Here is a 17,889-nt window from a genome sequence, read left to right on the forward strand (position 1 = left end):
GTATTACAGAGCAGTACAGTGTATAGTGGATGTGTTTGGTATTACAGAGCAGAACAGTGTATAGCGGATGTGTTTGGTATTACAGTACAGTGTATAGTGGATGTGTTTGGTATTACAGAGCAGTACATTGTATAGCGGATGTGTTTGGTATTACAGAGCAGTACAGTGTATAGTGGATGTGTTTGGTATTACAGAGCAGTACAGTGTATAGTGGATGTGTATGGTATTACAGAGCAGTACAGTATATAGAGGATGTGTTTGGTATTACAGAGCAGTACAGTGTATAGTGGATGTGTTTGGTATTACAGAGCAGTACAGTGTATAGCGGATGTGTTTGGTATTACAGAGCAGTACAGGCAGAGTGCACAGATCTGTCTTATCGGTGAGAGAGGCGGCAGGCAGGAGAACCATCCGTTGGGTGCATGGGGGAGGAAGGTCCTACGCTGTACTGAAAGGAGATGAAAACTACAGCTTAAGGACCTTTGATGATGTCATCAATAGGAGGAGCCAGAGCAGGAAGACTGTACAGCTGGCACTGGTGTAGGGAAATGTGAGTCTATACTAAAGTGTGCATAGCATTGCTGTATGTGTGTAGCAGACCTGCATGTGTGTATGTCAGTGCTGTCTGTATTGCAGAGATTTATGTGTGTGGATAGTAGAGCTGTATGTGTGTATGGCAGTTCTGTATGCATATAGCAGAGCTGTATGTGTGTATGTTAGTGTTGTGTGTGTGTATAGCAGAGCTGTATGTGTGTATGGCAGTGCTGAGAGCGTATAGCAGAGCTGTGTGTGTACCAGAACTGTGTGTGTCACACACAAATACTTAAAAATAACCTAGCTGCAGAAGAAGCGTGGCCGGACACTACAGAGCAGTGACAGGAGACACATTTATTTGGAGGTACATTAATGAGGGGATCACATGCTCTTTATAGAGGATCTAGAAAATACATTTTCTTATTTTCCGTTGGCTAAACCTGGGGTGCATCTTATAAAGGGAAAATCCAGTAGATGACATATATTACTATATATTGTATAGACTAGATGATAATACCGCCATACTGTGGTCACATGACTCGCTGCTCATGTAATACTAATAGATGGATGTGTCCACCCTTGTGTTAAGGTCTCCAGTTTCTCATTATATCAATACAACATCAGGAAATGCCAGGAAAACCCTTGGCAGGCCGCAGATCACCACACAACCACTAGGTGGCGCACACAGACTCATGTGGCAGGAGATATCATCTCCCTGAGATCCCTGTCACCTGTCTGAGCCGTATATTATACCTATACTACCATATAAAGTACCGCCACATACTGCACTCGTCATGTCACATCACAGTGTGGCACATCAGTTGCTTTAACCCCTTCAGGACCAGCGTAATAGAGGAAATGATGGGGCACTAATAGTGATACAGATGAAGAGAATCGTTCTGATATGTGATGATGTCACGTGTGGTTATAGACGCGTCACAATTTAGGTTGTGATGTGCGGCTTTATACTGTGACACATCGCAGTTGGACAGTGCGCTGAATGCTGCTAAAGCCTCCAGCTTTACATGCCGATACATACGAGGTGAGATCACTGGCGGCCACAAACTCAAATCGGCAGCGCCCTCCAGAGGCCGCGCTCACACACAGCTTTTTACTGGTGTTTTCTTCTGCCTCTTTTCAGAAGCGCAGTATGCTGCCTCTTTCACTATAGAGGAAAAACATTTTTTAGACGTCCAGAAAGAAACGCGGCTGAAAACAGACAAAATCTGTTCTGTCACCTGCTGATGTTGCAGAATTTTTTTTAATTTTTTTTGTGACTACTTTTAAAACATGTAAAACATTTCTGAAGTGCGGCTGAGTTCTGACCCCGTACGGGCTGATTAACACGCCAGTGATCTATCCGTGTCCTCCGTGGACAGCTCACGTGTCCATAGACTTCCCTGTGTATCCTCATATACCCTTGTCTGTCCACACACCGCGAGTCAGTGCAGAACCGGAGACATACAGAACTCCATATAGTCTCCATATAAACCGCAGGCGCCATCGTGTTCTGTCTGTTCTCACTCATCCACTGCATAGAAAGTGCATTACAGTTACTATTACAGTTAAAAGAGAAAGAAAACTCAAAAATCTTTTAAAAACACAAATTCTAATCTCCCCCTTTTGCAATTTTACATATAAAAATAAAGAATAAAAAATATGGTACCACCGCATCTGAAAATGTCCGAACTATTAACATGTAAAAGTGATTATCCCGCACAGCGATCGCTGTTTTTTGGTCAGTTCACCCCCTGAAAATAATAAGAAAATAAAAAGATCAAAAAGTTAATTGTTACCCAAAATGGCACCAATAAAAACTACAGCTCGCCCGGCAAAAAACAAGCCTCAGCCCTGTAGATGGAAATATAAAGAGGTTATGGGGTCAGAATATGGCCATGAAGGAAATTTTAGATTTTTATTACTTTCAAAATTGTAAAATATAATAGAAAGCATATAAATGTGGTATTGCTGTAATAGCACCGATCCATAAAAAAACAACATAAAAAATGGTGGAATTGTAGCCCCAAAAATTATTTTTTCCTGTGTTTTCAATGCAAGTTATGGCAAATTAAATGGAGCCATTCAAAGTACATCTTAGGTCTCATGCACACGACCGTAGTTTCAGTCTGTGTCCGATCTGCAGATCAGATGTAGACCCATTAATCTCAACGGGGCCACAAAACATGCGGACATTACACAGTCTGCTCCCCACACCCTGAAGTCTGTCCTGTGGTCTCGAAAAAACATAAAACGTCCTATTCTTCTCTATTTCGAGGACAGGAAAGGAACTTTTCTCTAGACAGACCGCAAAATACAGGAGCGCGCATGAAGCCCTCAGACGGCTATGTGAACGGAAAAGTAAACATGTTATGGTTCTTAGAAGTCGGGGAAAAAAGCAAAAGGGAAAATATTTATCAGTAATGTGGAGAGAAGATGATAAATCTGCTGCAGATGACACTTATATACAGACGGTGTCAAAATCGGGCATGCAGGTAAGGGGGGCGGTGGCCGCTGACACAACTAGACCTGGTGCATTAGTCAGACATTAGTAGAGACGTCACATATCAAGGAGCAGTCAGCAGTTTATCTCATAGACATAACAATGGGGAGGAGCATAAAATAGAATAAAATCCATGTATAACTTGTGCCCCATATGTCTCAGTCCTGTACACATCTCTTGTACTCACAGTAATTCCTCTATCCTGCAGGTCGGACTGGACAGAACCTCCATCAAGTCACTGAAGTGAGGACCAGACAGACGGTTACGAGACAGCTCAAGTCTCTTCAGGGATCGGTTATTCCTTATTACAGATGCCAACTGGATGCAGGAAGTGTCTGGTAGACCATTATCATCCAATCTGTAAGAAGAAGAAGATGAGATGTGGGTGAGGCGTCCACAGAGCGTTAGTATAAAATCTGTAGATTGTGACTGTGGAGAGAAAATGTCCCCGGCTGTTAGTAAAATCTATAAATGTCATCACTAGAAGCCGCCTCTTGTGTGTGGTGGATGTCAGGAATGGCGGCAGCTATATGATATGTCCATGTCCTAGAAATCCAGAACCCCTGAGGAATGTCCTCACTTTATGGCATCTCAAATCAGTGATGATGGCAGCACATGAATGTACAATAGTCATGAGGCTTCCTCCACCGTCTATTGTGACCCTCAGTCTGTGGTCCCTGTGGCCCCCATTCTCCTTCCTCCATCATCTATTGTGGCCCCTCTGGCCTCCATTCTCCTTCTTCCACCATGTACTGTGGCCCCCATTCTCCTTCCTCCACAACTATTGTGGTCCCTTTGGCCTCCATTCTCCTTCCTCCACCATCTATTCTGGTCCCTGTGGCCTCCATTCTCCTTCCTCCATCTATTGTGGCCCCCATTCTCCTTCCTTCACCATCTATTGTGTCCCTCAGTATGTGGTCCATGTGGCCTCCATTCTCCTTCCTCCATCTATTGTGGTTCCTGTGGACCCCGTTCTCCTCCTCATGCAGTGTCCCACTACGTGACCGTGGGCACAGCAAACTTGTTTTTATTATGTTTTAATGTCATGTAATATGCCTGGATTTATTTTTATTTTTTATAATTCTTTATTTAGTTTTTTCAATTCATACATGATAATAACAAATCGGTTGTCCCATAATAGCAAAGTAACATCACTCAACCACAGATTTTAGGTAAGTCCTAATATGACATCAGATACAAGCTTAAAATTTAGAGAATAAATATCTCATGTACAAGTTGAGAATAAACCCGCAACTGATGTAATATGCATAGTCGCGCTTGAGCTCATATATATGTTGAGATAGAGACATAGGATGAATAACTATGAGGTATTAGTTGGAATAAAAAGTAAGGGCGGAAGGGAGGGAGGAAGGGTGGGACAGCAAGGGAATAGGGGAAGGAGGCTGTTGTTTAACTCTACGTTGTCAAGCAGTATCTCTTGGTCAGTTGGCCAGTCATGGGCCGCGACTCATTCCAAAAGGGTCAAATGTCTATGACATATCAGCGAAAGAGGGGGGGTTGAGTGGGAGTCTAGTTATAATAATCCTCTCTGGGATTTAAAGGGACCATATCTTATAATATTTCTCTCTGGTTCTGTTGTTGGGACTCGAGATCTCCTTAAACCTGCAAATTTTGTCAACTTTTTGAACCCATTCACTATGGGTCCCTACTAAGCCAGTGGACCGGTACTAATGCCTTAGCTGCTGCAAGTAGATGGGTAATCAAGCTGTTTTTAGAGGGTAAAAAAGATGCATCTGCTCTTGCTATTGTAATGTGTTTGCTCTTTAAGGTATAGGAGGTTCGGCAAACTAGATTAATAGTTAGTTCAACTTGCTTCCAATATGTGGTGATGACTGTACAAGTAAACCATATATGTAGGAGGGAGCCTACGTCAGAGTCACATCTCCAACAGATGTTTGATTGGGAGAGGCTGTGCGTGAATAGGTATTTAGGTGTTCTATACCATCTGGTTAGGAGTTTGTAGTGGTTCTCTTGTAGCCTAACACATGTAGAGAAACCATGCGAGGATTTCAGAATGGATCGTACTTCAATCTCTGTGAGGGAGATATTCAGATCTCTCTCCCAGGAGGAGATAAAAGCTGGTTTTGAAGGTGTCAAGGGCTGCAGTAGTATAGAGTATCTGGTTCCTACTTTTCTTGGCGCCTGTTGGCATAACGTGAGTGTGGTTTCATACTGAGTGAGTTGTCGTCTAAATGAGTAAGCCTTCAGAAAACCTTCTGAAACTTTACGGAAGTGAGCCAAATTAAGTGGGTTAATAGTAGTTGTGTTTAATAGTCTTAGAAGTTCGTCTCGTGTTGGCACCTTATTAGATGGAAAAAGATCAGCTATAGTGAGGTCCTTTAGTTTGTTCCAGAAGTCAGAATACAGTGAATCCAGGGTAATGACAATGTTAGGTAATAATGATGCTGGCATAAGAGGGGATGGATAGGGAGCTAAAGTGTCTTTTAGAGACATCCACGTACTGCATATGCCTACGAGGAGGAGGTCCAGGTCTGCACGCCTCAAAGTGTCTTCCTTTGGCCTCCAGAGTGTCTGTGGTAATGGGGAACTAAGTGAGTTTTGCAAAAGCGTGACTGAATTTGTTTGCTTGGGTTCAATAATTCCAACCATCTATTCAGGTGGACGGCTCTATAATAGGATAGGATATCAGGGAGACCCGTACCCCCGTTTTCTCTCTTCCTAATAAGGAGGGTATATGGTAGTCTTGGTCTGCGCCCCCTCCAGCGAAATTTCGAAAACATTAATCTGATAGAGGAGAAAAAAGTAGCTGGTAAGTGCGTTGGTATCATCGAAATCATGTACAGTATTTTTGGGACTATATAAGTTTATAAAAGGTTTTTTCGCCCCATCCAGGAAATGTATGGGAAATCATATTCGTGCAGCATTTGTTTAAGGTCCTGGAGCAAGGGCGCAAAGTTAAGATTGTACAAGTTTGCGAGGTGCTGGGGGAGCTGTATACCTAAGTATTTTAGGGATGTTGAGACCCATGGGAAGGACGATTTTTGTTTCGCCTCCTGCACGATTCGTGAGGGTACGGTTATATTTCGGATTCTGATTTTGAAACATTCACTTTAAAAGGAGGAAATGGATCCATATTCTTCTAAAAGTGACGATAATATTGGGAGGTCGGAGGATGGGTAGGAGAGCAGGAATAATAGGTCATCCGCAAATGACAACACATTTGAGTTGCGAGGAACTTCTGCTGAAACCCTTAATTGCTGTGTTTTGCCTCAGTTTCTGGATTAGGGTTTCTACTACGAGTATGAACAGTGAAGGAGAGAGAGGGCAGCCCTGACGTGTGCCATTAGTGATTTTAAAAGCTGGGGACAAGGTGCCATTAATCTTTATGCGAGCGGAGGGCTGAGAGTATAAGGTGAGTATAGCTCGAACTAGGCCTGGGGGGGATTTGAATTTATGCAGTGTAGCTTCCATGAACGCCCAATTGACCCTGTCAAACGCTTTCTCAGCGTCTACTCCCAAAAGCGCCAAGGGGATTTTATGTTGGTGTGCTGAATGTATAATGTGTAGGAGCTTGCATGAATTGTCCCTGCCCTCTCTCCCCTTCACAAAACCTGCTTGTTCAGTACCAATTAGTCGTGGAAGAAGGGGACTGATGCGAGTCGCTATCAATTTGGCCCATATTTTTAGGTCCAAGTTTAGGAGTGAGATTGGGCGGTAATTGCCGCAGGCCTGGGAGTCTTTTCCAGCTTTATGTATGAGCGTGATATGAGCTTCCTGCGTTTGCGGAAATAATGAGCCCCTTGCAACAAATAGTTGCAAAGAGAGACCAGGTGTGGTAGTAGGACATCACTAAATTTCCTGTAGTACACAAGAGGGAGACCATCCTGCCCCGGACTTTTCCCCTGGGGGAAACTAAAGAGAATAGTATTGAGTTCCGTTTCCGTAACTGGCTTTAATAAGTTGGAGGCTTCCTCTTTAGTCACTGCAGGCAAATCCAACGAGTCCAGAAAATGCTGAATGTGTAACGGAATACATGGGTCAGGGGTGGGAGTGAGATTTTATAGGTTAGTATAATAGGCATGGAAGGCTTGGGCTATTTCTGTCGTATGCGTATACAGGTCCTTCTCAAAAAATTAGCATATTGTGATAAAGTTCATTATTTTCTGTAATGTACTGATAAACATTAGACTTTCATATATTTTAGATTCATTACACACCAACTGAAGTAGTTCAAGCCTTTTATTGTTTTAATATTGATGATTTTGGCATACAGCTCATGAAAACCCAAAATTCCTATCTCAAAAAATTAGCATATCATGAAAAGGTTCTCTAAACGAGCTATTAACCTAATCATCTGAATCAACTAAGTAACTCTAAACACCTGCAAAAGATTCCTGAGGCTTTTAAAAACTCCCAGCCTGGTTCATTACTCAAAACCGCAATCATGGGTAAGACTGCCGACCTGACTGCTGTCCAGAAGGCCATCATTGACACCCTCAAGCAAGAGGGTAAGACACAGAAAGAAATTTCTGAACGAATAGGCTGTTCCCAGAGTGCTGTATCAAGGCACCTCAGTGGGAAGTCTGTGGGAAGGAAAAAGTGTGGCAGAAAACGCTGCACAACGAGAAGAGGTGACCGGACCCTGAGGAAGATTGTGGAGAAGGACCGATTCCAGACCTTGGGGGACCTGCGGAAGCAGTGGACTGAGTCTGGAGTAGAAACATCCAGAGCCACCGTGTACAGGCGTGTGCAGGAAATGGGCTACAGGTGCCGCATTCCCCAGGTCAAGCCACTTTTGAACCAGAAACAGCGGCAGAAGCGCCTGACCTGGGCTACAGAGAAAGCAGCACTGGACTGTTGCTCAGTGGTCCAAAGTACTTTTTTCGGATGAAAGCAAATTTTGCATGTCATTCGGAAATCAAGGTGCCAGAGTCTGGAGGAAGACTGGGGAGAGGGAAATGCCAAAATGCCTGAAGTCCAGTGTCAAGTACCCACAGTCAGTGATGGTCTGGGGTGCCATGTCAGCTGCTGGTGTTGGTCCACTGTGTTTTATCAAGGGCAGGGTCAATGCAGCTAGCTATCAGGAGATTTTGGAGCACTTCATGCTTCCTTCTGCTGAAAAGCTTTATGGAGATGAAGATTTAATTTTTCAGCACGACCTGGCACCTGCTCACAGTGCCAAAACCACTGGTAAATGGTTTACTGACCATGGTATTACTGTGCTCAATTGGCCTGCCAACTCTCCTGACCTGAACCCCATAGAGAATCTGTGGGATATTGGTAAGAGAAAGTTGAGAGACGCAAGACCCAACACTCTGGATGAGCTTAAGGCCGCTATCGAAGCATCCTGGGCCTCCATAACACCTCAGCAGTGCCACAGGCTGATTGCCTCCATGCCACGCCGCATTGAAGCAGTCATTTCCGCAAAAGGATTCCCGACCAAGTATTGAGTGCATAACTGAACATAATTATTTGAAGGTTGACTTTTTTTGTATTCAAAACACTTTTCTTTTATTGGTCGGATGAAATATGCTAATTTTTTGAGATAGGAAATTTGGGTTTTCATGAGCTGTATGCCAAAATCATCAATATTAAAACAATAAAAGGCTTGAACTGCTTCAGTTGGTGTGTAATGAATCTAAAATATATGAAAGTCTAATGTTTATCAGAACATTACAGAAAATAATGAACTTTATCACAATATGCTAATTTTTTTAGAAGGACCTGTATATCGTTTTTTTGGAGTCTTTGATTTTATGTACGTACGTTCTGTCCCGAGTCTTCTTAATCAGAGAGGACATTAGCTTCCCACCCTTGTTTCCATGAGCATATAATTTATTGCTTATTATTATTATTTGTTGCTGTTTAGCGTGGTGAAGGTCCAGAATATGCTTCAGCTTTTGTCTGAGTGTTTTTAGTTCCTCTAGTCCCCCATGTGTGCTAGAGTGTTTAATATTTCTTTCTGTGATCGCAATGCGATCCAGCAGTTCTTCTATGTCCTTTTGTCTAACTTTTTTGGTTCTAGTTCCCACCGCCACTAGCACTCCTCTAATATACGCCTTATGCGTTTCCCACAATAGAGAGGGGGAGACCTGAGGGGATGTGTTCTCCTGGAAGAACGAATTTAGATGATTTCTGATGTGCGTCTGATTTTCATCTGAACACAAAAGAGTTTCATTTAGTCTCCAAACCCATTTGCCTCATGGAAGCTGGGAAATTCGATAAGTCGCTGAACAAGGTGCATGGTCTGAGACCGTTATACTACCTATTTGTTCTGACGTGAAGGAGGAGAGAGCTGGAGAGGAGGTGAAGATGTAGTCTAACCTTTTAAAGGAGTCATGAGGGGCAGATTAGAAGGTATAGTCCTTAGTAGAGGGGTTACAAGCTCTCCACACATCAACTAATCGTAAATTGTGTAATTTGTCGTGGAGCCTCTTGATCTCTCTGGTGGGAGTCTGAGACCTAGTCATGGAGGAATCTTCAGTGGGGTACAAGGGGAGATTTAGATCAGTGCCGAGTATCACGATGCCTTCTGCAAATAGCTGTAAAGTATTTAGCGCCCCCATCAGCCAGGAAACCTGTCCTGCATTAGGTACATAAAAGTTTGCAAGCGTAAGTTTTTGTGTGCCTAAGTCTCCTTTAAAGAGGACCTTTCATCGGTCCAAACATTGTGAACTAAGTATCATGATCTGTACAGCGGCGCCCAGGGATCTCACTGCACTTACTATTATCCCTGGTAAGCGGTTTAGTTAGTAGGGAGAGGTAAGTAAACTAGGTATTTGTAATATAGTCTATTTACAATATATATGTAGTGAGACGTCTAACTGACGTTAGTACAAAGAGTGAGTGGGGGGGGGGGAAATCGGATAGCAAAGACAACAAATTGTCCTGACTAGCAGTATGCAGGCAGTTATTTTGAATATTGCTATGATGTGCTAGATGTCAGCTGACAGGTAGGAACTGGAAGGCAAGATCATAGATAGTCAAAAAGTGGTTGCTGTGCGGAGGTTAGCCAAAAAAGGAGGGGGGGAGGGAGAGAGCATCAAATCCGTTGATGTACGGATATTTAACATGATCACTGGGAGAGTGGACAAACTGTGTTTTAAGAAAAGCGAGGAAGGGAGGGGGGGAGATAATAAGAGATACAGTATATACCATTGCATCAATGACCATCACAGCTATTTAGGCAATAATATCCAAAGCACCGTGGGTCAACCTCGCACACCCAATATAGCCAAGCAATCGTTCATCATTCAGCATACTGTAGAAATAGCCCTACAATAAGAATGCTCGACTCTAAATACAACGTCATTCATTTGAGGTGAGCAAAATTAACCCACACCGCACCAAGGAACTCATTCCTTGGAAGCAGTGGAGCCCCAAAATTGAGTTCTTTGACTGCCTCCAAGTGTCACGGCGGGCGTGCACTCAGACTCACAGATAACCCACCAACCAGGCTCTGGGCGAGAGACAGGGGAAGGGTCACCTCCTAGCTAATCCCTGACCTCTTTCACTGCACTGCTCAGCCCACATGCAGACCTTAAAGGTAGGTATGATGTGTCCCCGTGCCTGGGCTGAAAAAACCCTAAATTCCCTGAGATGGTGAAGAGGGGAAATAGGAGCAGCCTGCTCGCACAGAACCTGGATGGGAGAGATGACACAAACACAACCAAACTTGAAATCACACTTATCTTTCTGAGCTGGAGCTGGAACAGACAACCTTCCTTCCTTCCTTCCTTCCTAGCTTCCAAGACCACAATGATTCCTATAATCCGCTCAGAGCACTGGACTGGTGTGCTATTTAAACTAATGACCCCACCCAGTGCACCTGATGAGAGGCGGATCCAGCATGGCTCCAAAACAAACACTAAACTCATGCTGCTATCCTGGCCGACCTCTGCACATCGTCAGAGTGGGGCATGACACCAAGGCCGAGAAGAGAGAGAACACTCCAGATCAAAAACCTTCAATATCACCTGATATAGAGTAGGAACTGAATTGCACTGTGGGGTCTTATGGAGGGGTGAGGTGAGTAGTAGGAGGAGGGGAGGGGAGAAGAAAAGGGGGGTGTTGAAAAACATATTAATATACCAATGCATCGGTGATAATCTCAGCTGTTTAAACATTAACATTTGAAGCATAGCGGATCGACTCCACACGCCAGGTGGGGTGGAGCACTCATACAGCATTTAATACACAGCAAGAATACTCTAGAGCGCCCAACTCTAAATACAGCGTCGCTTAAGGTGGGCAAGTTCTACCCACCTAGCACATAACACCAAGCAGGTTATTCCTTGGAGACAGTGCAGCCCCAGAATTGTACTCTGCGACTGCCCCCAAGGCCAAGGAAGGGAAAAGAGCACTCTAGATCACTGACCCCCGACATATCTTGAGGTAGAGAAGGAATTGAACCGTGTATTCATATGGGGGGAGGGGCCCATAAGCCGGCGTGGGAATGTGAGTGCAACACAATACAATAAGTAACTTTGTGAAGCTATGCGAACTAAAGATATGACATTACTGAACATATGTCCAATACTGAACAGTGTAATAGCGGGTCAACCCTCTAAGAATTTGTGACTACACCCACGGCTGCTCTGAACTTAACTGAAAGGTAACTGGCAAGCAGGCCAAAGAGTAGGGGAAGGTCATTTACATTGTCCCTGGGGAGACCCAAGGTGTAATCATATACTTGCGGGTCGTACCTACTCAGTCTGGGTCAACAGATTCAGAAAGGGGGGAAACGACCCATGGGGGTCTCAAGGGGAGGGGAGGGGGGGTCCCGTACCCACCAAATGTAACCTCAGTGACACCCCTGGTAGATAACTCGGCACAAGCTCCCGAGTACAATGTCAGAACAAAAAAGAAAATGAAGCTTGGAGTGCCAGATGATGAGTGTTATAAATATTTTATTATGGCAAAGAAAAAAACATCAAAATTACATACAAAAGATGCAGTAGGACAGGGAATAAAAAAGGGAGCAGGGAAGGGAGAGAACGGCGCCACCCTGGGAGGGACACTCCGGTCAAAAATGGTAAAGAAGGTGTGGCGTCAGCGGGATGAAGATATGGTAAAAGAAAAATAAATTACCCGCAGATACACAGTGTATACTAGATAAAAAGAGGTGAGTCACAAAATAATTGCAAGGCCCAACACGGGCATAGACATATGCATCCGGCCAAGCAGGACAAATACCAAGTGAGACTCACCAACATCAGACCATCTAGTATACACTGTGTATCTGCGGGTAATTTATTTTTCTTTTACCATATCTTCATCCCGCTGACTCCACACCTTCTTTACCATTTTTGACCGGAGTGTCCCTCCCAGGGTGGCACCGTTCTCTACCTTCCCTGCTCCCTTTTTTGTTCCCTGTCCTACTGCATCTTTTGTATGTAATTTTGATGTTTTTTTCTGGGTCGAAAGATTGTTCCACGGACCCTTTATCTTTGCGGTGCCGTCTACCTCTGGGCACCTGTTGCCACGGCGTCTGCGATGGTAGTTGCAGCATGGTGAGGGAACTGACGGCTGGCATCCAAGATGGAATCTTTATTGGTTCCAAGTCAAGCAGTGTCCATGAGTTAGCGAAATCCTCTGGTGTATGGATGCAAATTCTGCGGCCGTTATGTAGGATGGATAGGCTAAAGGGGTACAGCTAGGAGTAGATGGTATTTCTCTGTCTCAGCTTCTCCAGAAGAGGTTTTAGGGTCCTTCTTTTCGCAAGAATAGACAGGGCGACGTCCTGGTAGAAGGCGAGTTCCACTCCGGCATAGAGTATAGGAGCTTTTTCTCTTGCTGCTCTTAGAATGTTAGCGGTATCTACATACAACAGAATGCCACAAATCACATATCGAGGCGGTTCCGATGGTGGTGGCTGTGGTTTTAGGGATCTATGAATCCTTTCAATGACAACAGCATGGGCTGCTACTTCCCCAATAAGACCACTGAAAATTGTGACATGGTGACCTTCCTCAAGGCGTCAGCTGCCCAGGACTCTGGCAGACCTTTTATGAGTATGTTTCGTCTTCTATTTCAGTTTTCTTGTTCTTCTATTAAAACGAGCGCTTTGTTAATGTGCGCTAAGTGATCGCTTGTGCATGTCTCCAGTGCAGCTGCATGTGTCACAAAGGCGGTGCACGTGGTTTCCAAAGCCTCTACTCTCGTTCCGATGTGTTTCACGTCTGACTTAATTTTAGAGAGGTCATATAGTACCAGACGGAGAGCCTGGGTTATGGTTGACCTGAAGAAAGCTTTGGAGGAAGCTGTAAGCTCAAGCTCTCTGTGATCGCTTGCGGTGCAACTAAGTTGATCGGCGTCCTTCTCACTGTTCTGAGCCACTGGATATTTGGGCGCCATTTTGGGAGGTCGGAGCTTTGGTTTGAAGGTATTTGTGAATGTCGGAGGATTTCTTTTGGGCTTGGGGTGTGCCCGGGGTCTCCATCCTCTTATCTTTTCCATATTTGACCATTTTTGGTGAATGCAATCGTCAGCTTATCTCGCCTGTAGTAACTGCTGTGCGGGAGCTCTCATCTCACACCTCTGTCTCCATGCGCGGTCAGGCTCCACACCCAATATGCCTGCATTTTGTACTTCATCTCCTGTCATATTCTCCCATGTCACAATGTGATTCTACATGCAAGCAAGCTCCTTTACACAGGCCTAGTTAGGATGCACTACACTTGTTTCTTCACAAGATGGGGCAGGGTCAGTGTATATATAAAGCTTAGCTCAGACCTAGTCAGGCAGTTCAGTTGAGTTCAGAGTTCATTCTAGAACAGTCCAGTTCACTCATGAGCTTAGTCAGAAAGCAGCAGCAATGTAGCTGTATAGCTGGAGGGAGGCCTATTCACAGCCTCTCTGCTCTGTCCCTGTCGGCTCCACAGTCCAGGGTTTTCAAGCCTGCAACTATTCTACCTAGAGGTGAGCAATCCACTCCTATAGATCGCTCCTCCGGGGTGACCAGTGTCCAAGCTGCATTCAGCCGAGTATCTAAGGGCTGTTTCACACGAGCGGATGCCGTGCGTGACATCCGCTCCTGTCATGGAACCATGAACCAGACGTACAACAAGAGATAAGTGGGAATAAGAAGGCTTTATTGAAAATCAAGCTGTAAGCAAAAGTCCAAACGGATGGCTAAACCGAAGCAGGGTCTTGCGTAGCCAGAGGTCAGGAACCAGAAGGGTAGTCAGACGAAGCCAGGATCAGGAACCAGCGGGGTAGTCAGACGAGGCCAGGATCAGGAACCAGAAGCAGCAGCAGTCTTAGAAGCAAGTGAACACAGGAGGACCAAGCAAGGAACTGAAGCCACAGACCTCCTATATATATGAGCTAGGCATCCAGCTCCTCCCAGTGGGAAGGAGAAGCCGCAGGGTGGGAGGCTACAAGAAACCCAGAAACCAAGATGGCCGCCAGCACATGTCAAACGAAGGAGAACAGCAAGAAGGTAAGACCATGACAGCTCCGTGAAAGAGTGCCAAGACCCGATACAGACTGCAGAGGCACGGAGCATTAACATGACTGATAATGCTCCGTGCCTCTCTGTGACCTCTTTACTACGAAATCCCAGTGACAACTTATTGATAACGAGCAGTAATCGTCTCCATTTTGAGTAAATTACAGCCGGGGTCATCAGTAATAATACCGCCATACAGCTGTAATGTAGCACAGGCAGAGATGAGCGCTCTATGGCGGTAAGGGCTCATGTACATATTACAGCTCTGTATAACCTGGGAGTTGCCCAGACCCATAATCCACCCCATAGAAGCAGATGTGTCCTTCCTGTCCCTCCAGATGTCTCTCAGGACATATGACACCTCCTCCATGTGGAGGCACAATGCAGGTTCTGATGAGGTCAGTCCTAGAACACTTAGGCCTCATGCACGCGACCGTTGTTTCATTCCATGTCAGTTCTGTTTTTCGTGATTTTCTGCGGACCCATTGACTTTCAATGGGTCAGTTGAAAACTCGGCTAATGCACCGTTTGTCATCCGCGTCCGTGATCCGTGGTTCCAGTCCGTCCCAAAAATATAACCTGTCCTATTTTTTTCACGGAAAACGGTTCGCGGACCCATTCAAGTCAATGGGACCGGGAAAAAACGCAGAGGCACACAAGATTGTCATCCGCTTCCGCTCGTCCGTTTTTTTCCTAGCACTTGCATGGCAAACTTGACTTAGACTTTTTTTTACTTTCCTTCATGTCTGGTGATCCTCCAAAAATAAAGGAAGACACACGGAAACAAAAACGGAAACGGATCACAGAACAACGGAACCCCATTTTGCGGAACGGAACACAACAACGGTCGTGGCCTGAGGCTACTTTCACACGAGCGTTCGATCGGATCCGTTCTGAACGGATCCGATCATAATAATGCAGACGGAGGCTCCGTTCAGAACGGATCCGTCTGCATTATATTGGCATATAAAAGCTAAGTGTGAAAATAGCCTCAGACGGATCCGTCCAGACTTTCAATGTAAAGTCAATGGGGGACGGATCCGCTTGAAGATTGAGCCATATTGTGGCATCTTCAAACGGATCCGTCCCCATTGACTTACATTGTAAGTCTGGACGGATCCGCACGCCTCCGCACGGCCAGGCGGACACCCGAACGCTGCAAGCAGCGTTCGGGTGTCCGCCTGGCCGTGCGGAGGCGAGCGGAGCGGAGGCTGAACGCCGCCAGACTGATGCAGTCTGAGCGGATCCGCATCCATTCAGACTGCATCAGGGCTGGACGGAAGCGTTCTGCTCCGCTCGTGAGCTCCTTCAAACGGAGCTCACGAGCGGACAGCAGAACGCTCGTGTGAAAGTAGCCTTACCTGTGTGTTATCAGGGGAGCGGGTCACTGCTCCCATTATGTGTTATACAGAGGGGGGCAGGTATTAGTGATAGCGCTGCTCTTCTCATACATGAAGGACATTACTGATTGTGTTTTCATCCGACTGATGTGTTAAAGGGATCATCAGAATCTTTATGTTATCATAGAGGGGTCTGCTGAAGAATTTAAAGGGGTTATCCAGGAAGTGGATATTGATGTCCTATCCCCAGGACACGTCATTAGCATGAGATCTGTGGGGATCGGACTCCTGGCACCTCCCAGATGTACTCACCGGAGCTCAGGAGAGCGCTGCCACCTCCTCACAGCTCACCAAGTACAGAGCAGTACAGTGTATAGCGGAGGTGTTTGGTATTACAGAGCAGTACAGTGTATAGGGGATGTGTTTGGTATTACAGAGCAGTACAGTGTATAGAGGATGTGTTTGGTATTACAGAGCAGTACAGTGTATAGAGGATGTGTTTGCTATTACAGAGCAGTACATTGTATAGTGGATGTGTTTGGTATTACAGAGCAGTACAGTGTATAGCGGATGTGTTTGCTATTACAGAGCAGTACATTGTATAGTAGATGTGTTTGATATTACAGAGCAGTACAGTGTATAGCGGATGTGTTTGGTATTACAGAGCAGTACAGTGTATAGTGGATGTGTTTGGTATTACAGAGCAGTACAGTGTATAGCGGATGTGTTTGTCAGAACAGTAGAAAACATCCAGCAGCAGGTTCAGGAGAAAATCCAATGTCTTTATTACTTCATTATAAAATCCATATAATTTTTCCTCAGAGGATAGTCCTTTTTTGGACAATAAGCTATCAAATAAGGCTGGCAAGGTGGTTAGCAGGAATTATAGAAGAGACACAAGTGGTAACACCCTGCTTTTAGCCTCATCATGCCATCCGAAACATGTAGATAATTTAAAGGGTTTCTGTCACCAGATATAACCCTATTAAGTTAGCTGACATTAGCGATGTGCTAATGTCAGCTAAACCTAACTAGCCTATTCCTACTTTTATCTATGCCCCCTTTACACCAGAAATCTAACTTTTATAATATGCTAATTACCCTCTAGGAGCAGGGGGGGGGGGGGCGTTGTTCCTGCTCCTAGAGGATCCGTTCTCCCACCTTTGTCGCCTCCCTCCAAGTCCTGATTGACAGGGCCAGGCAGCGCTCACATCTGTCTGCCAGCCCTGTGCTCTGGTGAAATTTTGCGCCAGTATTCGGCGCAGGCGCGGTGAGGAAGCTGGCACAATGTTTTGCAGGATGAGGTGACGGTTACACTGGTACTATTTTGGGGGGCATACCCCTTTTTTATCGCTTGGTGTTGCACTTTTAGTGATGTAAGCAATTTTATTTTATTTTTTGCCGGTGTTCACCTGAGGGGTTAGGTCATGTTATAATTTTTAAGAGCCGGTCGATACGGATGCGGCGATACCTAATATGTCTATTTTTCCTTTTTTCCCTATTTTTTTACAATGTTTTTGTACTTTATTTTGGTAAAAGGACGCTTTTTTTTTACTTGAAACTTACATTTTTTTTGTTAAACTTTCTTTTTTTAACTTTCTTTTTTTTTCACTCTGGGACTTCAAATTTTGGGGGTCTGATCCCCTTTACAATGCATTACAATACTTCTGTATTGTAATGCATTGGCTATAAGTGTATTACCAGTGTAATATAGGGGGATGGATCTCACAGGATGTCACGGAAGGCAGCCACGATGCCTAAGGAAGGCATCGGGCTGCCTTCCCTGCCATCAGGTTACCGTCACAGTAGCACGGGGACCCAATGGCCACCCTGCACATGTCTGACGCCCGCACAAGCCCCGGTCAGTGCTGACCGCGGCCGTGCAGGGGTTAATGCGCCGGCATCAGTGATTTCACCGATGCCAGTGCATACAGAAGGGGTCTGGCTATCAGTGACTGCCAGACCCCTGCCGCGGCGTTAAGTCACGTCCAGTTGCGTTAAGTCACGTCTGGTTGACTGCCGGACCCCTGCCGCGGCGTTAAGTCACGTCCGGTTGCGCCGTACATGTATGGCACAGGTCG

This window comes from Bufo gargarizans, chromosome 11 (assembly GCF_014858855.1).
Source record: "Bufo gargarizans isolate SCDJY-AF-19 chromosome 11, ASM1485885v1, whole genome shotgun sequence".
Taxonomy (NCBI): domain Eukaryota; kingdom Metazoa; phylum Chordata; class Amphibia; order Anura; family Bufonidae; genus Bufo; species Bufo gargarizans.